The sequence below is a fragment of the Schistocerca americana genome, chromosome X, assembly GCF_021461395.2.
Source record: "Schistocerca americana isolate TAMUIC-IGC-003095 chromosome X, iqSchAmer2.1, whole genome shotgun sequence".
In the NCBI taxonomy this organism is placed as follows: domain Eukaryota; kingdom Metazoa; phylum Arthropoda; class Insecta; order Orthoptera; family Acrididae; genus Schistocerca; species Schistocerca americana.
The window spans coordinates 470,462,696-470,486,253 of NC_060130.1; positions in this window are offsets into that span (position 1 = coordinate 470,462,696).

The window sequence follows — 23,558 nt, forward strand, 5'->3', positions numbered from 1 at the left end:
ATATAAATGAGGTAATTAACTCAGTTTGTTTTTATTTTAGTGTCCTAAATAATGCGTCATTACAGGTTCAGTCAACAAGGCATCTGGCGTGTGTTCTTGTATTAGAGTGTAATTCTATTTTCCTTGAGCAATTATAGTATTTGTAGTTTTCTTTTATCACGTTAGTAAAATTGGTATAAAAAAAATTCTTGTCTTGTTGAAGAAGAACCGTGCCAGATGTGCGTTGAGCCATACTTCCACATACAGAACAGTTATACTTATGCTTAGGTTTCGTAGGTTTCATAGTTGCTGGGGACTTAATTAATTAACTGTGTTTATGAAAAATTTCATTTCATTCTTCGTTCTTGTTCTTTGCAGTCAGATAGCGTAATAATTCTAGTCAGGGCCAACCGTTTACGAGACACAGCGTAATCGGACATACAGCTACGAAAATCTAAAAAAAAAATATTTTCAATCTTATATTTAATTAAGCCCCCATGCACGTGGCGATCGCTGCTTCGGATCGTCCCTTGGAATCTTCTGATTGTAAAAATTGTAGACAGTAGTATTGTTATAGTAATTTGTAGTTTAGTAATTGTAGTCTATATTGCATGTGTAGATTTGGTAATTGTCATTCTTCTAATGGTATTTTTTTCAGAATTTGATTTATTGTCTTGTATACGCGTTTGACAATTTAGTGCAATTATTTCAATTGTTCGATTAATCGTGTTTGAGGGAAACATTTCATTTCATGTAAATGGTATTGTTGGAGATAAAGAGTCATTGTGTGTAATTTTCGTAGAGTGACGAATTTTTTGTATGCTTTGTAAATGATTACGCGATCGATGAAAAAGGCAAAAATGATGGATAGTCAGAATGACGAAATTGTTGACATGGCGAACTCGCCAACACAGGAGAACAGTGTGATGGATAATGAAGGGGAAAACAATGTAATAAGTCGGGAAAATAGTCCGGAACCATTTCAAAATTGTTCTCAATCAGAAAATTCACAGAATCCGAGATCAACGATAGAAGATTCGGAAATAGTATCGAACACAGATAGCTTTACAGCTATGACAAAGGAAGCTGGTTTTGCGGGAAATGTTAGGGGCGAAAAGAATTTTGAAACAGTTAACATGGAGCAGTTGATGAGTGCAATATTAAATTTGGGATCTCGGTTAGACTCACAAAAGGGAACAATGGAAAAACGGTTAGGCTCACTGGGATCACAAATGGGAACAATGGAAACACGGTTAGGATCTGAATTAAAAACATTGGCAACACGTTTAGAAACAGAGATGGAAACAATGGAAACACGGTTAGACTCACGAATAGGGACATGTTTCAAAAATATGAAAGATGAGTTAAAGAAAGAAATCAGAGAAGAAGTACAACCGATTTTGAATTCTCATAATAATAGATTAGTTGCAGTAGAGATTAGACAAAGGGAACAGGATAGAGAACAGGAAGAAAGAGTTCGCGTGATAGTACGGAAATTTTCAGAGTTAAATTTACAACGTGCGAAGGATAAGGAAGAAATATTTGAGAGAATCGAGGAATCCGTACCAAATGACAGATTAAATAACCTAACACAACAATATGAACAGCTAGCTACCAAATGTGTCAATACTGAAACCCGAGTCGCGACACTTACGGAAGACGTAAATAAACAGAAAGAACAAGTAGGTGACTTATCGGAAAGAGTTGAGGAAATTTCAGATAAACTGACAAATCTTAGTTGACATGGGGACAGAGATTCGGATGATACAGATCCATTACCATTTGCAGAAACCGAAGAGTACCAGAACATAAATAAGCATGTTGAAGATCAGGGAAAATTTAATGAACGCGTGAAAAGGGAATTTGAGGCATTACGAAAGCAAGTCAAACAAATTGAAGGCGAAATAGTAGGAAAGGACAGTAGAAGAAACTTAGAATCACAGATATCAGAGGGGTATGAAGAAAATAATTTGTTTCATTTACGGGATGCGACAAGAGAGCGCCAGGCGCGCGAACTTGACAATAATCGTCATTGGGACTGGGGCAGACGCGGTAGGTCTTTGTCGCCACGAGGCGAAAATTTTGACTATAAACACTTTTTGACTGTCCGGAAATTTAAGATCTTCCGTAATTCTAAGAACGACATACATCCATGTTCATGGTCAGGTCAATTTGCGTACGCACTCCCGCCAGATGTGCCACTAAGTCACAAACTGGAAATTATGTGCAGTTATTAAAGTCCTCAGGGGATTCACTACTCTAAGTGAATATGTGCCGTAGCGAGCATAGGGCCCCGAGCTGTAGTGGTGCTATTTCCCTTTTAGTTTTCTGCACGGCTGCCTACTCTTTTACTATTCTTTGCATCTGTCAAACCAACTCTTCGACTATCAATCTATCTAGACAGTAGATAAACAATAACCGGATATGACTGTTTTACCCAAAAGTGACTTTGGAATTTACTGTTTGGACTTACTATATTTTCTGCAGCATTCATTTGTAGTTTAAACGAAATTTTACTTGTTTCTCTTCGTGACAATATTGCGAAACGTTCTTGGAGTGAGCACAACAAAATTTTGGATTCATTGTTACGTATTTTTGCAAGAGTTGGCATTACTGTGAACTTGGAAAAATCTGAATTTGGTCGTTCTCAGGTGAAATTTCTCGGTCACATTATTTCTACAGAAGGTATTCTTCCTGATCCAGAGAAATTAGACGCTATTCGTAACTATGCTGTTCCTACCACAAAACGTGATGTTCGTAGTTTCCTTGGTGTCTGTAATTTTCTTCGACGCTTTGTTAAATTGGACGATTTGGCCACACCTCGTTATGTGAACTATCCGGAAAGAAATCTAATTGGTGTTGGGATGAGGAAGCTCAATCAGAATTTGAACAACTTCGTGATGCTTTAGTTGCTGCTCCACTTCTTTCACATCCGGATTTATCTAAAGATTTTTGTTTGGTGACGGACTCATCATACAAGGGCCTAGGTGCACATTTATTTCAAGAGATAGAAGAAGTCGGCGTTGTAGTCCAGAAAACTATTGCATTTGGAAGTCGTGTTCTTTCTAAATCAGAAAAGAATTATTCGATTACGGAACTTGAAGCTTTGGCTGTTGTTTGGGCTTTTACAAAATTTCGCACATTTTTGTTTGGCAGACATACTAAGGTTTACACCGATCATCGAGCTCTGGAATTTCTCATGTCGACAAAATTAACTCATGGCAGATTGTCACGATGGGCGTTGTACCTACAGGAATTTGATTTTAGTATTGTTTACATACAGGGTTCTTCAAATATTGTTGCCGATGCTTTATCACGTGCACCTGTGGGTTTGAAACAAAGTGCTGAAGAGGACTGCATAGAAAACAATTATTGTTTGATGTATATTCAAGGTGTTGCGTTTGAGAACTTTATTTCGTCTTCGCTCCAGGACATCGCTAAGGAGCAAAATAAGGATCCAATCTGGAAGGACATTAAGGAGAAGTGGAGGAGAAAGGAAAGCGTAGCGATTAGACAGCATTATTTAGTTCGCAATGACATTCTTTTTAAACGAAAATCGCTCGACAACTCTGTTTGGTTAGTTTGTATTCCTGATGAGTGGGTCAATAAATTGATTTGGTATACGCATTTCAGTTATGCACACTTTGGTCCCAGAAAATGTTTTCATAAATTACGAGAAAATTGCTACTTCAGTAATATGGAAAAACGTATTCGATCTGTTCTGGCCAAATGCAAATTATGTCCAAAGGCTAAGCCGCCAACAGTTTCACACAGAGCACCGTTGTTTCCTATCATTCCAGCGAAATTAAAGGAGATGGCTGCAGTTGATTTGTTCGGTCCAGTGGTTCGTTCTACTAATGGTTTTGCGTACATTTTCGTAGCAGTGGAGTTGACGTCAAAATATGTGTGTTTTACACCTTTACGCAAAGCAACAGCTCGTTCAGTATCTAATGCTTTCATCAAACATTTTCTTAAAGAAGTTGGTCATGTTGATAAGGTTATATCAGATAATGGATCACAGTTTCGTTCTAAAATTTGGCTTCGTACTCTAAGGCGTCGTAAAATTAAACCAATTTTCATTTCACTTTTTCACCCTCAATCTAACGCTTCAGAGAGATGGATGAAGGAAATCAATAAATTGTGTCGTCTTTATTGTCATCAGAATCACAGAACGTGGGATCAGTATCTTCATATTTTTCAAAACATTCTGAATGAACTCCCTAATGATTCAACTTCTTTACCGCCTATATTGATATTAAAAAACAAAGCACTGACAAATCGCATTTCTGAAATAGTTCCTTTTCCGCCTTCACGGGAACTGCGGCATTCTGAAGCTGTCAACCTGGCTCTACGAAATATTGCATCTGCGGCTGCTAGAAGAGAGAAATCAGCTAAGCGTCCTGGTCGTTCAAAAATCTTGTCAGTTGGTCAAAAAGTGTTAATTAAGTCACATCGTTTGTCGCACAAAGGAAAAGGCTTGTGTCGCAAATTTTTTCTGCTTTATAACGGTCCATATAGAATTCGCAAAATTATTCATGATAACACTGTCGAAGTAGAAACTCTTAAATCTCGACGCTCTAAAGGAATACACCATATATCTAACGTAAAAATTTTTGTGGAATGACATACTTTTGAGAAACCAACAGCTAGATGTAAACATGTGGAGAGTACAAGGATACCGCGCTGTGTTTTGGCGGCGGCACATACTCAAACCAACAGTCAAGTCTGCGCGCCGCACAAGGCAGTCGTTGACCGCGAACAATTGCTTCCTACGTCACGCGCCTACAGCTGATCGAGCGCTCAGTGCGAATGCACTGACAGCCGTAAACAAATACACAGTTTAATTTATCCGATTAAATTCAGTATAAAGCTATAGTGACTTGATGAATTATGTTATTAACATTCAGTATTTTTCAGGATACGGTTCTATAAAATATTTAAGAACTTCAGGTAAATTTTGTGTATCTCCGACGTTAAGAGGACTTGCTATCGAGAAATTTTCAGGAAGAATGTAATTTCGAAGAAGAAACTAATAAACTAAAAAGGGTAACTATTAATTGAGTTCATTTTTCAGGTAACATATTTCCACTTAGGTACGTACTTTAGACGTAATTTGCTGCTCGCGATTACGTGATTCATACTTTGTGCTAATTTCATGTTCTATGAAATTACTTGTGAAGCGACGTGCTTCCGTACGTTAACTGATTTTGACAATGATTATTAATGAACTGGGTTGTAACTTGTGTATATTATGCATCGCTTGGCTGCACTGCTTTTTCACTGATGTCATATTTTTTTAATTATGTGCCTGCTGTGCTTATTTATTTAAATTATAATTGTAACCTGATTTATTGTGCTGATGTGTTTAGGTATGTAAGTTATACTTTGTGATTTATCTGCTTGCGCCTTCATGTTTACTTATTAAGATTACATATGAACATTTATTTGCTTATGCTGATATGATGCTAATGACCTGTTTATTATGTTAGATAACATATGTTTGCTGCTATGCGTATGGATTGCATATTTATACATATCTGTTGTTGTCATAACTACTCTTTAATTTGGTGTATAGAAATGCTGATATACTGTGTACAAACAGAGAGTTTAGGTCACACTATTGGATTAATTATAGATTGTTCGCTTGGCAGAGCCTCGTTGTAGGGATTGTGCTGCATCCACTTGATGACATTCTGTTCTCTACTGGTATATTTACTCACTATTGCTTGTTTTGCTTACGCTAAGTGCCTTATATTTTTAAGATAAGAAAATGAACTGCTATAATTCGACGAACGACATTGGTACAAGAAACTTCATAGAAGTCACATGAGCTGGAGGTTTTATGGAAGCTGTATAACTTTATGCTAATAGGAAGGAAGCTAAGGACATGACATACCATTACTAGGTTTAGACCATTAACAGTTATTACACTGCATTTTTCGTGAGCAATTGAAATAGGAAGTGACACTTGACACAAGAAATACTCCACATGTTTGCTTCTGTTTGCCATAATTCTTGAAGTGGTGTACACACTGTGAAATATTATGATTATTCACACTCCGTAATCGTACTTAATTACTGAGAGTTATTCGAACTAAGTCTGTTAGAGGTCATGTATGCATTTCTTTGTTTATAATTCATAATGAGCAGAAGATTTGGGTCAGATGGATTACACAGAGGTTGTGTGTTGGCAATGTGTCTTCAGATTGTATGGGATGATGAACTGAAGTTTGCATTAGGATTTTATCTGTACTTGTTCGAGGAGACTGACTAGAGGAAAGAGTTGTTATGGAAGTGAAATGAGATTGGTAATAAGGTTTATATGTATCGACGCATTGAAGAGGTATTATTGAGGTATTATTGAGATTGTGTGAAGTTGATGATTATTGGAGTTTTGGTGGATAAGAGGTAAAGTAAGTGAGGAGCATATTGGCAATAAGGTTTATATGTATCGACGTATTGAAGAGGTTTTATTGAGGTATTATTGAGATTGTGTGAAGTTGATGATTATTGGAGTTTTGGTGGATAAGAGGTAAAGTAAGTGAGATGCATATTTTTTTTGTTGGTCTTATGGAACAAGGAGGATGAAGATAGCAGACTAGAACACTAAAGTAAAAGGAAGATAGTCTATACACACACTTTGTTAAATCACTAAGCAGTATATATTTTTTTTGAAGAGAGGAATTATTTGCATATCTTGGCTCACTGACAGTTGTTCAACAACAGTACATTTGATCTGGCTTGGCAAACATTGGTCTTGACATGATGACTATGACGTTGACCTAACTATTATTGACTGTTATACATTGCTGCCACTACTACTTGATACACATGATGAACATCAGATTTTGACAGAATTGCATTTACACAGTTAACACTATTCAATTACACAGTAGAACTTAATGTGGATGAGATGAGTGAGTGTGTTTTGTGTGTTTTCCTTTCCTAATCCCACCCACCTATCTCGTAAATATTATTTTATTTGTTTGTAGTGGCTTGCACTGACACCCATAAATATTATAGGTTTACTGATATTTGAGTATTTGTAATAGTTAATATGAAAATTATCTGACATCATTTGTGTGTTTGTTATGATTTGTATGTTTAGTGTAAAAGCATTTGTATGTGCATTCAAACTATTGTTCATGCCTGAACTGTCTGATTAGTGAAGGTAAATATTGTGAACTGTTACCTGCACCTTTTCAACATAATGTGTGACACTTAGGAATGATTAATTTCTGCTAATGAACAGTGTGATCGGTGATAGTGAATATCATGGACTGCTCTCTGCACCTACTCAACATTGCTGGCTGCCATTGTTAGAACTTCTTCTACTGAAATGAAGTCACTTGTTGCTGTCTGCATCTGCTCAACATTGCTGGGTGCAACTGATGGACTGCTTCTACTGAAATGATGTCACTTGTTGGTGTCTGCACCTGCTCAACATTGCTGGGTGCAACTGAAAACTGGGTGCTTCTACTGAAATGATGTCACTTGTCAGTGTCTGCACCTGCTCAACATTGCTGGGTGCAACTGATGGACTGCTTCTAGTGAAATGATGTCACTTGTTGGTGTCTGCACCTGCTCAACATTGCTGGGTGCAACTGATGGACTGCTTCTACTGAAATGATGTCACTTGTTGGTGTCTGCACCTGCTCAACATTACTGGGTGCCACAGATGGAACTGCTTCTACTGAAATGATGTCACTTGTTTTTGTCTGCACCTGCTCAACATTGCTGGGTGCAACTGATGGACTGCTTCTACTGAAATGATGTCACTTGTCAGTGTCTGCACCTGCTCAACATTGCTGGGTGCAACTGATGGACTGCTTCTACTGAAATGATGTCACTTGTTGGTGTCTGCACCTGCTCAACATTACTGGGTGCCACAGATGGAACTGCTTCTACTGAAATGATGTCACTTGTTGGTGTCTGCACCTGCTCAACATTGCTGGGTGCAACTGATGGACTGCTTCTGCTGAAATGATGTCACTTGTTGGTGTTTGCACCTGTTGACCATTGCTGGGCTGGAATTATCAACTATTTGTTTTTTTTTTTTTTTTGAATAATTAAAAGTATTTTATGTGAACATCTGTATAAACTGATTTTTATGTATTGTGTAAACTATTATGTAAAGCCACCTGTATGAAAAGAATTTGTATTGCCTACTGTATTTTATATATTAGGTTATTGAAAGGTCAGTGCAAAGCCAAAATTTTAACTAATTATGTGATATTTAGGTATTAATATTATCTTTTATTTTTGTCTGTATTTTTCTGGACGAATTTGGTGGTATTTTCACCACCAATCCTGGCAAAAATACCATCAAATTCTGGCCTGTGGAGGAGGGGCATATGAAAGGTGGCTACACTGAGCCACTGTGCCAGAGATGCGCCAAAGGGTATTATTAAGCCGCCTCCACAGTGCTTGTTGAGAGCTCGTTGCAGTCAGTGCTTGGAGAGAGCTCGTAGTAGTCAGTGCCTGTCGAGGTCTCGTGGTAGTCTGTGCTGAGATGATGTAGCAGAGAGTGTTTGTTGAAATGTGCTATTAGGCAGTGGTTGCTGAGATGTGATATTGGAGAGTTCTGGTTGAGATATAATGTAAGGATTAGAATGATTTTCATCAATATAAATGAGGTAATTAACTCAGTTTGTTTTTATTTTAGTGTCCTAAATAATGCGTCATTACAGGTTCAGTCAACAAAGCATCTGGCGTGTGTTCTTGTATTAGAGTGTAATTCTACTTTCCTTGAGCAATTATAGTATTTGTAGTTTTCTTTTATCACGTCAGTAAAATTGGTATAAAAAAATTCTTGTCTTGTTGAAGAAGAACCGTGCCAGATGTGCGTTGAGTCATACTTCCACATACAGAACAGTTATACTTATGCTTAGGTTTCGTAGGTTTCATAGTTGCTGGGGACTTAATTAATTAACTGTGTTTATGAAAAATTTCCGTTTCATTCTTCCTTGTTGTTCTTTGCAGTCAGATAGCGTAATAATTCTAGTCAGGGCCAACCGTTTACGAGACACAGCGTAATCGGACATACAGCTACGAAAATCTAAACAAAAAATATTTTCAATCTCATATTTAATTAAGCCCCCATGCACTCGGTTGTACATCTGTTTCACGCTGAAAAATTCGAGCTTTCGTCGACATTAGCAAAGCAGTGTAATTGGGAAAGTGTCTTTCTCTGTTTCATGATCTGTAGATCACATTTGCAGGGTTTAACTGTCATTGCAGTATGGCGATCTGTGCAAAATAGTTTTGTCCACTGAAGGTCTCATCTGCACAAAATGGTGGACAGTGCTCTCACACCAGCAGTAGCGGCAGTTTGGTGGGAAAATTCAGTAAGAGCCAATGAGAATGCTCCATTCATTCACAAGACATCCCTTGTGCGGGGCATAGGAGCGTCTACAGACTGGTTCGAAAAAGACGGTAGCAAGGGATCTACGGAAAGTTCAGAGTAACGAGATGTCTTCTCTGTTCGAGTGTTTAAAGACATCTCCAAGCAGACCATCCATCTCTGGTGGGATGCAGTCCATGATCCGCCATTGTGGCTTTAGAGCATCTCCAGTCCAGCAGCTGTAGAACACCGAAAATTCCAGCCATTTTTCTCAGGAACTGTTTCACAAGTGTGCCGCGATCTGTTTTTAGAGTCCATGTTCGAGTGTTACGGTATGCATCTCAAAATGGAGGCAGAGTACTATGCATCGATCTTTTTGCAAGTGTATTTACAGACGTATTCAGTTGGATTTAGTAACTCCTGAAACAGTTCGTGCTCAAAGACAAGGGTATTTGCCACAAAAGCGCGAAATGTCTCTGGAACGATTTCACAACTGTGTCTCGATCTTTTTCTTTTAGAGTCCATGTTGAAGTGTGGCGGCGCCGGTATTCCTCGGAATGAAACGTGTAAGTGTTTAAATATTCTCGCGTCATCTGCAAAGCGCTTTCTCTCTCTCTCTCTCTCTCTCTCTCTCTCTCTCTCGCTCGCTCGCTCTTCGTGCAGTGGTACATTTAGCTCTGTAATATCTTCAAGTTATGTATGTGACAATATTCCGCAACACCAGATGTAATAACTCGTGAAGCAGTTCGTGTTCAATGACAAAGGGTATCTGTGCGCCGGGGATGGGAATGGGAGAGGCAGCGGGTATTTCCAACACAACAGGAAGTGCTTAGCGGCTACCGCGTAACCGTTCCATTAGCCGTACGCTGACCGTGGCGTGGGCCGGCGTGATGACTTGGAGCACGGAGCTCGGTCTAGCTCCGTTGGAAGATGCCGCGTGTCAGAGTGTGTGAACGTCACGCCTCTTGCTCTTCGGCTGCATTTTTATCGAATGATATACGTCTACAGCACATGCATAAATCAGTATGAGTTTCGAAGCGTAACTTAGTCCATATTCATCTTCACCTTATATCAGTGCTATCGATACAGTCCTCAGATGCTAATATATTCCTCCTCCTCCAGCACAGACATCTCATCGATAGAACAAAGTAAACAGTTACATCCATCCTCCCAGTCCAGCAGCTAGACACAGACTGAGTTTTTTCTCGCCATTTTTCTCAGACCGCCATCTTCGATTACGTCACAGGAGGTGAGAGATGAGGGTTGACAGCGCCCTCTGGTTGCTGTACTGTAAACCAGGTCAGTTGTATCATGGACCACATGATGAACACACTGTATGCAGCAACTGCATATGTCAACTCAAATTGCTGAAATAAACAACGCTCGCAAAATAAAGACTTATATCCATCCTCTACAGCAGCCGAGCACAGATTGAGTCCTTTTCTCGCCAAATTCGAAATGGCACAGGGTAGGGGAGGGGAACAGTGCATACAAAGTAATGACTTACATCCGTCCTATCCGGCAGCAGAGGCTGAGTCCTTGTCCCACCTATTTTGAGATGGGGTGGGGATGAGAGGGGCGTGGGTAAAGGGAGGGGGGAGGGGAGGGGATGGCGTTACGTTAGTGGAGATACCCCAATTGACCCATTTTCCCATGAAAATTTGAACTCCACGCAATGAGTTCTTTCCGATGCTGCCACACCAATGGCCGCCATCGTGGATCCGCCATTGTGAATAAATTTGGCAACAATGCAGAGTTGGGTGTTGCCGCCCTTGTCCCACGACTTACAGGCCCTTTGAGTAAGGTAGTATAAAGTCATCATATTCATCGCAGATTATGTTGTAAAATATGTTCTTTCACATCCTAAAACGAGATGGATGTAACTGGTAGCATCTACTGAACGCACTACGAAGTTGTTTGACCTTTAAAATCTTCTTTTGTCATAAGAAGAAGCCAAAAGAGTGGGGAATAGTACGAAGTATTGGAATCCTGAATAAAACTCACTGGCTTTCAGAAAAAAAATGTGTTACATTACTTAGTGAACACCCATTGCCTTAAAGTAAAGACGAAACATATATCCAACGTATTGTCCTCAAATGCAAATAAAACCCTCACAAATTATTTTTTAAACCACAATAGCTTAGAAGAAAAAAAATTACTGCAGCAAAACTGCGTTTTGGCTACAATGTACTCAAGAAACATCAATGTTTGCTTCTATAACCTGCCTTAACATGTTACCATCAAAAATATTTAATGACTCAAAAATTTCCGCTTAGTATACTTCAGCCAGAACTAAAACAAAAATTTTGTATAACAAGTTCATGCATTTCACTCAGTTGATCTCATCCATAATTAACTTCAAACTTGTTCATTTTATAGCGTTGGTACAGATGCAAGTCCCCACAATAATGACAAAAAGGTTTCACTTTTGATTCAGTATATTACCAATACAGGCATAAGTATTAATTATTGAAACTGGGAAGTTTACGAGGGGAGATATCAGATACGGTGGTCAATTTTCGTGTAAAGTTTTTAAGTTATTTAAAAATTGGTGTGAAGGAACTCATTGGATTTGGAGGCGACAATGCTAACATCAATTTTGGAGGACGAGAGAGACATGGTATTATATAATGTATACAATAAACTATAACTAGAAACTGGGGCGGCTCATGTACTACATAATATATTACAAACAGCATCTGACAAATTGTCGTGTGACACTGATCAAATAAAAAAAATGTAATTCTTTTTCTATACATAGACTGTCATAACAGAAAGGCTAAAACAATTTGTCTATTTGTTAATGTAGGAGATAATCTTCTTTCACATTCTAAAACGAGATGGATGTAACTGGTAGCATCTACTGAACGCACTACGAAGTTGTTTGACCCTTTAAAATCTTCTTTTGTCATAAGAAGAAGCACCCCAAACCCTACTTGGTATTTTGTAGAAATCCTCTCATTGAAGTCTATCTTTGATTTATTCATAGTCAATACGCATATTTCATTGCTAACTATTGTCCACTGAAGGAAGAAAAATTGTCAGTTATACAAGGTTTTAATGTTATTATATCGACTGAGAACACACTAATGGAGTAGTAGAAAATTTCGTATCTACCTTCTCAAGTTAAAACAATGTTAAGTAAAGCCAAGAAAACTGAGTAAGTACTAAAAAACAAACTGATTCCTTCATGGAAAATAGTAAAATTTTATGAAACAATGACTACCTGCTTGAAACTGTGGACTGTACCATCACAAAAATACATGGTTTTTGTTCTTAATAAAAGTATTTTAAACGTGTTACTTAATTGTGTCCCGGTTTACCGGCCGAGAAGTCGGTAATATCTCGCATGGACAGAAATCTAGGCTCGTCCGGAGTATGGTTACATCACACTGCTAGAGCTCTGTGGCCCACGCACGAGGTGAGCTGCATACGTCCAAGTGGAAGTAACTGGTTTATGGGGGATAGTTTTTCTGACTCATTTTAGTGACGGTAGCGACCATACCTGTGGGTGCACTGCCACTCATGTTTCCTCTACTATTTGAAAACTGTACTGACATGACGTGCCTGAATCTCTGGTTTGTCAGCCAGTTGTTTCCACGTTAGTCTTGTATACGCTGATCACATCTTCGACTTGACCTATTCTGATTGGTGCTGTGACTCGTTAGAGTCTGTTCATTTGCTCTGTTCACCGCTCCATTGACATACAAACTACGATTTCTTTGTTTTGTAAATAATACTGCCCTTTCCTGCTGCTAGTAACTTTATTTATCCCATATGCGTTTCGCCTTCTCCTGTTCTAAGGCATCATCAGTGGGATCTATAACAATATGCTTTTGTTAGTTACAGACTATCAAACAGTCCAATCACTTCGCGATTTTTTGTAAAAAAAGTAATTACTTACGATTTGCTGATCTGCGTTTCCTCACATCTGGTCTGGAAGTCGCACTACAACTTTTATCACTGTCATATAATCACATCTCTGTGTTCTCGTCTTCCACACACTGTTCGCAATGGTTCTCACTATTTTTTGTGGTGGACTATTGTTCTTTTGTCACTCGATACAACTACTTCGTCGTACACTGCTTTTCACAGCGTAAATATTGCGACTCCATTGTGTGTTTCATCTTCTTTAGTATGTTTACCTATTCGTTGCAACCTAACGAAGTATATGTTGGATACTAAATTCTATTTATGATGTTTATACCGTGTGTGTGTGTGTGTGTGTGTGTGTGTGTGTGTGTGTGTGTGTGTGTGTGTGTGTGTGTGTGTGTGTGTGTATGTGTATGAGTGAGAGAGACAGGGGGATAGACAAACCTGTTACGATTTCTTTCTTCCTGAATAAGATCTGGAGTGATTGCTCGGTACTGGTCGTCGTAATAGCCAACAGTAATCGCTGTACTCATGTCGGCATCTGGTGATAACTTAGAGATATCATCTCCTCTAACAGGGTCTTCTGCGGGTTAGGTGCGGGCAGAGCCCGACGTATTGAGCCGAGCTACCTACCTATCCCAGGGGCCCGTGTCTGGCCGGGGGTGGGCTGGTAAGCCTTTCGGCTAGCGGTTGCCCTCCCATCCGACCTACCGCAAGCGGCTCACAAAATGGCAGAACCACTCTGTACCTGTGGTCAACCACAAGCGTCGTCTGATGTCATGTTTGTTGCAGCAAAGACAATTCCAGCAATGCCGGCTTAGCAGCGGGTGTGGATCGAGTTCCACCCCGTCCTTAAGATGTGAAGATGTTCCCGCAGGAATCGTTGTTCCTCTTTTTTCGGATGTGAATTACTTTACTCATGGTGATTCTCCCACTCGTCTAGTTCTGTCGTTAACAAGACATTACGAGTATTCAATGGCTTCGCCGCAAGCGAGTGTCGAAGCTGGTCGGTACATTATTACTGTCTGACAAAGGAGCCGGCTGCGATACTGCTCTTTCAAGCTTACCGCCTGTCCGTCTGATATTGCCGCCAGATGTGGTCGTTCGATTTTGTGCAGAGCGCTAGTCAATGCTGCAGGCACTCACACACCGGAAACGGAGTTCCGCTGGTCAGCCTTCTCACGCTGTAACTTATCACTAATTTTACTAACTAAACTTATTTCTAGTTGAGCACATTGACCCTGACTGAAACTGAGCTGATTTTCCCTCGTTCAAATCCACTCTTGTCTCTATAGCGAAGAATAACCCTGTGCGACCAGAAAGGATTGAAATTCTTTCCTCCACTCTTTCGTTCATCGACTCTTGTACTGTACCCTCACCATTAACTTGATTGTAAATTTTAGTTGCCCTATTTATCACCACAAAGTTCTCATATACTGTATCTAATTTCGAGTCTAGATTCTCTCGCGTCTCCCTGTTATTCTTAAGCATTTTAGACCATTCCCTGTTGGGTCTAAGCTCGTAGGTGCCCATTGATTTCATCGCAGCGCTTCTGGAGTGCCCCAGCGAATGAATTTTTGACTGCTTCGAGAGCCAGGGACTGCTGCTCGTATATATTATTTATCTCTGTACTCAATTTATTACTCTGTTCGTCTAATTTGGATTCTTTTGCAGCCATCAATTGACTCATCATATCCTGCTGTCATTTACAACAGCCGGTTGCGAAGCTGTATTTACCTTTTCGGTAGATGTTTTTGCAATCGGCTGCGGCGTCGACGGCCACGCGTTGGCTACCTCGAGGCCTGTGTGCTATGCTGAAAGGGCACAGGCAGAGGTGGTAGTGCTGCTGACGACAGCGGTGGGATCAGCAGCAGCCTCCACGGCGTCAGCAGCAGTTGGGGCGTCGGGGGTGGCGCCGTCCGCGGCAGCGCTGGAGGCGCTATTGGTGTGTGGTTCGAATTGGGGCGGCGTGCTGCCTTCGACCTTGGGCTCGGCCGGAAAAGTTATCCTGACTTCACGCAGAGGTGTTTCCGCATGGCCCTCTGTGCTTCTTAGAATTTCAAGTTTTTGTTGGAACCTCCTGACCTACACCAGGATGGAAGCTCGCCATTTACACTAGCATTCTTAGTGACACTGACTTTGTTTGTAACAAGGCTGCCTCTTATGGATACAATATATTTGCAATTTGTCTTCTAAAAATGCCTCTCAATCTGTACCTTTCCCCTACTCGCTTTCAACTAAAATCCTGTCAGCATCTAGACAAGTACACCCCCTGCAAGTAAGTGAGGGATCTAACAAGCCTTTGCTGTCAAAGAGCAGTATATCAGCAGGTGACTGGAAACCTCTTTGGCTGATAGGGAAGTTGTACTTCCGGGTCGACCAACTGCTGGTCAGTGTGAGCTGTTGCCCTTGGTCCAGTAAGGGATCCAGCCCCTACAACACGATCAGATTCTGTGATTGTCGGCGTTTGAGACAGCTCTCCAAGCGGGATTGCTGACTAATAGCGTGCATTGTTATCAAAGCCACTGCCCTGCTTCGTAAATTCTCACTTACATAGTGACAGTCTGCGAATATATAAGCTGCTGGGAAACATTCTCTCTACTAAGTCGTGCTAAATTGAAAGTAGTCACCATCTACAGTGGCTAGCGGGAAACGAATCGTTTTTCCGTTACCACTGTGGGCTCAGCAAGCTACAGCTAACAACAAACAGAATTTTTTTCACAAATTTCCGATTAATTAAGTTGAATTGTAGTCAACTGTAGCGCACCCTGTCGCTGTCGCCATGTTCTGTACCGACTGGAATTTCTGCCTAGTACTTGAATGTAAAGAAGAGTTATAGTGACTATCGCAGTCGATAAGTCTGCAGCGACTTGGGTGAAATTTGGTGAAAGACTTCATACAGTTTCCCTAACAGCCAGAGAGGTTTTCACACACCTGCTGATATACTGCCCGTTGACAGCGTGGGCTCTCGTATTCTTCACTTACTTGCACAGGTTGTCTATTGGCTGAAGGAATTTAAGCTGAAAGTGGACAGGGGAAACCCACAGAAAATGAGGGGCATTTTTAGAAGAAAAACTGCAAATATATTGTATCCACAAGAGGCAGCCCTGTTACAAACAAATACACAATATCAACATGGATGTCAACGCAAATGGCCAGCGGTCTATCCTGGTGTACGCCAGGAGACATAACGGACAAAGATATGAAATTCTAAGATACAATACAACTGTGAATTGGACCCTAGAGAGAGAGAGAGAGAGAGAGAGAGAGAGAGAGAGAGAGAGAGTCAGAACCCAAGCGGGAATTTTGCCTCGATCTTATTAACGGCCTACAATGAGAGTTGACGCGATGAAGAAGCAGAAGTGGCTACATTATTGCCATCAATCAGCGGACCTCGGTGAGCGCACGGAAAATCACATAATGGAGCGTAAGCGACCCCCGGTGGTGGGGGTTGTGATGTTTAAGGGGGACTAAACAGCTAAGGTCATCAGTCCCAAGCGACCCCCGTTGACGCTACAATATGAGGAATGGTGTCCACCGTATTCAGTAACTACCGCACGATACGCGAGGCTACTTCGGCGTATTGAAGGGACAGTCTGGGCTAAAATGGTGGCCACTTCCGCCTTAATACTATTTAAGAAGCGGCACGTCTTGCATCTCCGTAGAAGTGAGGACAACTGCGCTGAGAGCTGGTCTCCTCGAAGTTCTTTTAACACGAGAACCTCCATACATTCCACTTCCACGATTGGCAAGAATGTGCCCCGTATAAGTTTAACCGGAAGGGGTAAGTTAACGGTTCTTTGGCCTGGGTTGGAGGTGTGACTCGACTATCTGTTGTTGATGGGCGTCAACTCCTGCTGGATATGTTTAAACCTAACGATTAGAAAACACAATCCTACCCATCATTTTGCCCAACTATAACATTAATAAATCGGAGAACGGAAAAATTATTTAGTGCCCTCCACCCGATAGTCCGCCTTGAGGTATGATTTCGGCGTGGTTTAGTGGTCGTAGGAAATTTGCCTTCATGTTCAAATCACATGTTTTAATTAATGAATTGTTAAGTTAATCGACTAACAGGCACATGCTCGGTAGCAGTCGACTCATTATTTCGTCGCGAACGTGAATCACTAATCAAATTATCCAATTTAATTTTGTCTCTCTCTCTCTCTCTCTCTCTCTCTCTCTCTCTCTCTCTCTCTCTCCCCCTCTCTCTCTCTGTCTCTCTCTCTTTGTTTCTCGACACGGAGAAGGCAGTCTTTAAGGCTACGCCACGTGCTGGATCTGCACACGAAAAGTGTATGCGTTATAGATTCTTAGAAAAAGGGACGTATTGTAAAGGAAATATAAGATGCTAGATGCTATTACGATCAGTTCGACAAGTTTGCATGGTGTGCTTATGAAGTAAGCATAGCAACAGATATTGAACGAAATCAGAAACGTCCTGCTAAGATCATAACAGATATATATAGCTCAGCCGAAACTGTAAAGGTAGGGGCAGCTTTTACGCGAAATTCATTCATTTCTATACAGTACCCTAGCTCGATCGTTGTCTGTCACCGCTGTGTAGTTAGATTTTGCGTAACATCATATCAGACGGTCAAGTAATTATACTTTAGCGAGGGAAAACGTGTATATGCTTCCGGGCGAATTGTGAATTCTCCGGTCTTCGAGCTCTATGCGCGACATGTGCGTTCCTGGCTGCAAATCGTTCTGCAGACTGTTGCAAATGTATACTCTCTACCCTTCCTCAATAATGTCTCCCAAAAAGAATTCCTGCGCGCTTCTGAATTGTTTCGATGTCTCCCTAAACTGACATGGGTGGATGGCGTCTCTCCTTAGCCAAAACAGTGCCTGCGTGGTGTGGTCAGTCAGCCTTCCTCCCTGTGCAGTGCAATAGACTTACCTCTTGTGGCTACCTGGATATGATTCGGGGGCCGACAAGGGCATCTGTTTACAAACTGGTCGCACTTTATTGTTCACCAGTGAAGTTTTGTTCAGTACCCAGTCGCTAGATGGAATAGCACTCTGTAACTGGTGATATCAGAGATCTTTTGTATCAGAAATGAGCCACGTAACTAGGTTACTGAGCCCTACTCCCGTACAAAAATATCGTTCTTTTAGATATCTGCAGTTGTATAATTTCGATGGTCACTTATCGGCTCGTAACTTTGTATAAACGTGTTTCGTTCTCACTGTGCACAATGCATCGCATGACTAGATTCATCTATTGAGTTAGTTATTGACATAACTGCCATCTACTCCACACACAATTTTTTTGTGGTGAATTTTACGACAATATTATGTGTGTGTGTGAGGGGGGGGGGGACACGTTTCTAATCCACGACAGTATTGAATTTCCCTAAGTTTTCAACATAGACTAAACTATATGTATGCGGCTTGCATTTTCAAATTTCACCAGCGTTTTTACTCAGGTCACGTGGGCTGTGGCTGCAGCACCATCACAACCAACATACTGCCCTCCACGTCCTGTACCGGATTTGTGCAGGTATGTCTGTTGTCGGTGGATTACAAGTGAGTTGGCTAGCCAGAACAGGAGCAACACATACCAACGCCAGCGATGCGGTGGCCCGTTCTGGTCCAGCAGTGGAGTCTCGGCCTGTAGGTGGTGAACTTCGAATTCGGTTCAGCGATTAAAACATTGCGACCGCAGAAGGAGCTCCTCTCTTCGGTGTAGAGTTTGTTTAAATAAAGACATAAACATTACTGTCCTATTCCTACTTCAGAGTACATTGTTTTAAACCAAGGGTGATGATTGTTTAAACGTGCAAACTGTACTCGTTTTAAACTTAGAGACAAGTGGACCCTTAATACAACAGCAATGACAAAGAAGTTGAGGAAACCAAAGAGTTTTGGACATTTTGCCCGGATAGGATTCCAGACTAAAAACATATGAAATTTTGTTAACCAATCAGACTGCCCTCATATCTCCAGGTTACCATCCTGAATCACGACTTTGGAATGTGATAGCACAAAAACTGTCGTCATACCTCCAGATCAGCTATCTTGGATGGTGATGTCTTAGAGCCTTTACTTGTAACTCCAGTTCATCATCATTTTTCGAATTTCATAACAACAGAACCTTACTCCATCTAGGATTTTCTGAACATTGCGCCATTTTAGACTTAGGAGAATTGTCCTACTTCCACAGTGATGTTAGAGGAAAGGGGAAAAGCCTATAGCACAACTGGGCTGTTTTGATTTGCCTACTATTCTTTGAATTTCCCACCAATCTTTTAATTTCCCTACATTTCTTTCACTTTCCCACTGTTATTCACATAGGACAAATGGGTTACTTCAGAGGGGAGGAGGAGGGGGCGAAATCTGACAACAGCAAATGTCATAGGTGGGAGCGGGAGCGTGGTGTGGGAAGGGGATAGCTGGCAAAAATCCAGACCATTTTTGAACCGGCGCGTCTTACGGCATTCTGAGGTTGACAAACATCGTAATAGAGATTATCTCAGGATCTACGGTCTGAAATCGCAACTTCATTGAAAACCACAAGTACAGAACAATTTAATAACTAATTGAATATTACCTTATACTGCACTATGTATAATCTGTGGCTCTGTACCCATTTCAGCTTCATGTGTAAACACGGTCTTCTGACATCTTGCATACTGAGAACTGGTATTGGTTGTTTTTATTTTCTTGTGTGATGTTTGTCAATAAGTGTGCATGTGTCTAGTTGGAATGATCTGCTAATGCAGTTCAAAACTTCATTGCTATTCTGATAAGCACAATCAGTTTTTGAATTCTTGGTTAATTTTATACATCATTATTTTATCACAGGTAGCAAGTAAATTCTCGCTGATGATGCCACAAAATAGGCATTTTAAGTGACACCAAAGTAAATTCTGATCATTTAAGAAGATTGACTCTGTTAATCACTACTACATTTCTACAATCACAGAACCAGTAGGTAACATTGCCTAACGATAATATAAAAAAAAATTGCGTACATATACAAACATTCACGTGATGTAATTCAAAAATAACTCAAAGTGTCATTGCAGTTTAAACTGGGCTATTATGCTGAGCCACAGTTCTGCCGATGGAGTGTTGCTTAAATGCTTCACGTATTTCATATGCTTCTCTCTGTGAATACCGATATCAACGGCTCGTCCCAAGTATTCCTTCAGACTCTATCCTTAATCACCCATCAATACATGATGTGCAACAATTTATGTTCTGGGCATTGGTTTACTGTGTGGTACATTGAATGAGCTATTTTCCAAACGATGACAGACGGCAGTATCTACAAAGACAACAATGCCGCTCTGTCTCCTATATGGTCCTACATCCACCGTAAGCAACCTGTGCCTGGTGCCTGCGACGCCTTGAAGATATATATAGAGAAGGACTTTTTTTTTAACTGTAGTACACAGATCCGGAATTAAAGGTACGTCCTATGCAGATCTGTTTGCCGTCACTGTTTCCTATACTACTGAAAAGTTCCACAAACGCACATAATCATCCGCAATTTTGTGAAAATCTTCAGTAGTCTGAACATATTTTACGCAGACAGCTTCACATACTTCATAAAAAAAAAAAATGCTGGTGATTGTGTTATGCGCTATTCTTAGTCAAAATGTCAATTATCTGAAGAATATTCCTCTAGAAAGAAACCCGAAATAAAATTTTAGTTATGTCACTACGTACCCTTGAAATTATAGATGTGTTAGGAGGCGCGCTTATCTTCAAAGTAATGTTCGTAACGCGTATCGCAAGCGATCGTAAGTCTTAGTCGACCATGCTCCCATTGGCTATTTCGAACTGGACGCTTTCCAATCTGTTCAGAAACTCACTAAAGTTATTACGCTTCTGTTAACGCATCTCGACTTCAACTGTCCCTTCATATTGTATTATCGTGTTATGAATATTTGTGCTAGCGGTTGGATGAATATTAATTTATCTCGCCTGTATTTTTAGCTTCCGATTTGAAAACAAAATGGCAGAATTTAAGAGACATGTCGACGGGAAATTCTGAAGCATAATCTGCGAGCAGGTTCAGCGTCAGTGGGCAGTGATTCAAAATGGTATTACTCCTACCAGCTGCACTATCAACCGCTACAGTGCGTTTCGTTGTAAATGTTACAAAACCCCAGGAAATCAAGCCTACAGCGAACACGTAAACTACAACACGTTTCGTTGTAAATGTTCCAAAACACAGAAATCCAGCCCCTCAGACTTAATGATTGACGAGATTGGCGTACAGGCTGTATCTCATAATGAAGAAACACCACTTGAAGAGTATTCAGTTTTAGGACAATCTCATAATAAAAGACATCACTCTTTGACTCCAGACGGGAGAGTTACCGTCCAGATCGGCAAAGAAAAGGTCTCGGAAACAATGGATCCGAATTACGATCTATTAGAACTGAAGAAAGCTAAGTCACTACACCAAGGAGCAATGAGTTCCGAGAATCAAAAGTGTGAAGAGTATGATAAGGACTTTTTCTTTGACATGAGCTTATTGCTACATTTACGTGTCATACAGCAGCATCCGAAATTAATCGCAAGAGTTAAATTGCAACAGGTCTCAATTGAAAATCTGGCTGTGTGTAAATAACTACTACACAAACTACAAATTCATGGCATCCCATCACCTCCTCACCATTTCTGATGCTGAGGCCCGTCAAAATTCTGCAGCAGTACTTACAGTATATCAAGTAGAAAATTCTGGCTCATGCGGGGTCACATGTTTCTTGGACGTGGCGTAATGACTAATTTATACATTGAGAAATCGTTTCGGTATGTGTTTATTTTTGTGTGTTCTGTTCCCAATGTCGGTTGAGGTATTACATGTGACGCTTATTATTATTATTGTTATTATTAAACAGTTAAATTAAAATTATTCACTTAGTATTAACTGACTGCATGAACAGAAGGATCGAGATGATCTGCTAGTAAATTAGCCGGCCGCGGCGGCCGTGCGGTTCTAGGCGCTGCAGTCCGGAACCGTGGGACTGCTACGGTCGCAGGTTCGAATCCTGCCTCGGACATGGATGTGTGTGATGTCCTTAGGTTAGTTAGGTTTACGTAGTTCTAAGTTCTAGGGGACTGATGACCTCAGAAATTAATTCCAATAGTGCTCAGAGCCATTTGAACCATTTTGCTAGTAAATTCAGTAAAACAGCTGTATCCTGGTCACAATGTTATTTCACCATGCTCAGTGTGAAATGTTCTACTCAGTAATACTCTACAAGCGAGATAGAACACCACGCACACAGCAAACTAATTTTTTTGAACAAAGTATTAAATAGAATGTATAAATTATTATAATCATAATATAATTTAATAATTATCGGGCGGCCTTTGGGTATTACGTATGCTGACTATTGTCGGTGCCATTCTGACCGTAGCCTAAGGTGTACGCCTCTGCATCAGTATCGCAAACGAACATGTTTGGAACTGTAGTCTAATTCACATCACCCGATTATACGATTCGCACAGGATATTCTTGGGGGTGGGGAGGGGAGGGGAGGGGAGAGGAGGGGAGGGGATGGAAAGGGAGGGGAGGGGACTAGTCTGGGAAGGAAAGGTAATTGTTCAATCATATTAAAATTTTTAGAGAGTCAAGGTTCCTCTAAACTATTTAATTTTTGTTCTGTGTGTATCTATTTCGGTGTTATACACTGAACAGCCAAAGAAACTGGTACACCTGCCTAACATCGTGTAGGGCCACCGCGAGCACGCAAAAGTGCCGCAGCAAGACGAGGAGTAGGATCAACTAATCTCTGAAGTAGTGCCCGAGGGAACTGACGACATGAAACCTGCAGATATGCACAGTAACGTTCATGTCTTGGGATTTGGTGGCCAGAGGAAGTGTTTAAACTCAGAAGAGTGTTCCTGGGGCCACTATGTAGCAATTCTGGACGTGTGGAGTGTCGCATTGTCCTGCTGAAACTGCCCAAGTCCGTTGGAATGGACACGAATAGATACAGGCGAACAGACAGGATGCCTACGAACGTGTCACTTGTCAGAGTCGTATCTAGACGTATCAGGGGTCCCATATCACTGCAACTGCACACGTCCCTCACTATTAAAGAGGCTCCACCAGCCTGAACATTCCCCTGATAATATGTATGGTCCATGGATTCATGAGGTTGTCTCCATAGCGTACACGGCCATCCGCTCGATACAATTTGAAATGAGACTCGTCTGGCCGGGCAACATTTTTCCAGTCATCAATAGTCCTATGTCGGTGATGACCGGCCCAGGCGAGGCGCAAAGCTTTGCGTCGTCCAGTCGTTTCACGGTACACAAGTGGGCCTTTGGCACCGGAAGCCTACATCGAAGATATTTCGTTGAATGATTCGCACGCTGACGCTTTTTGATG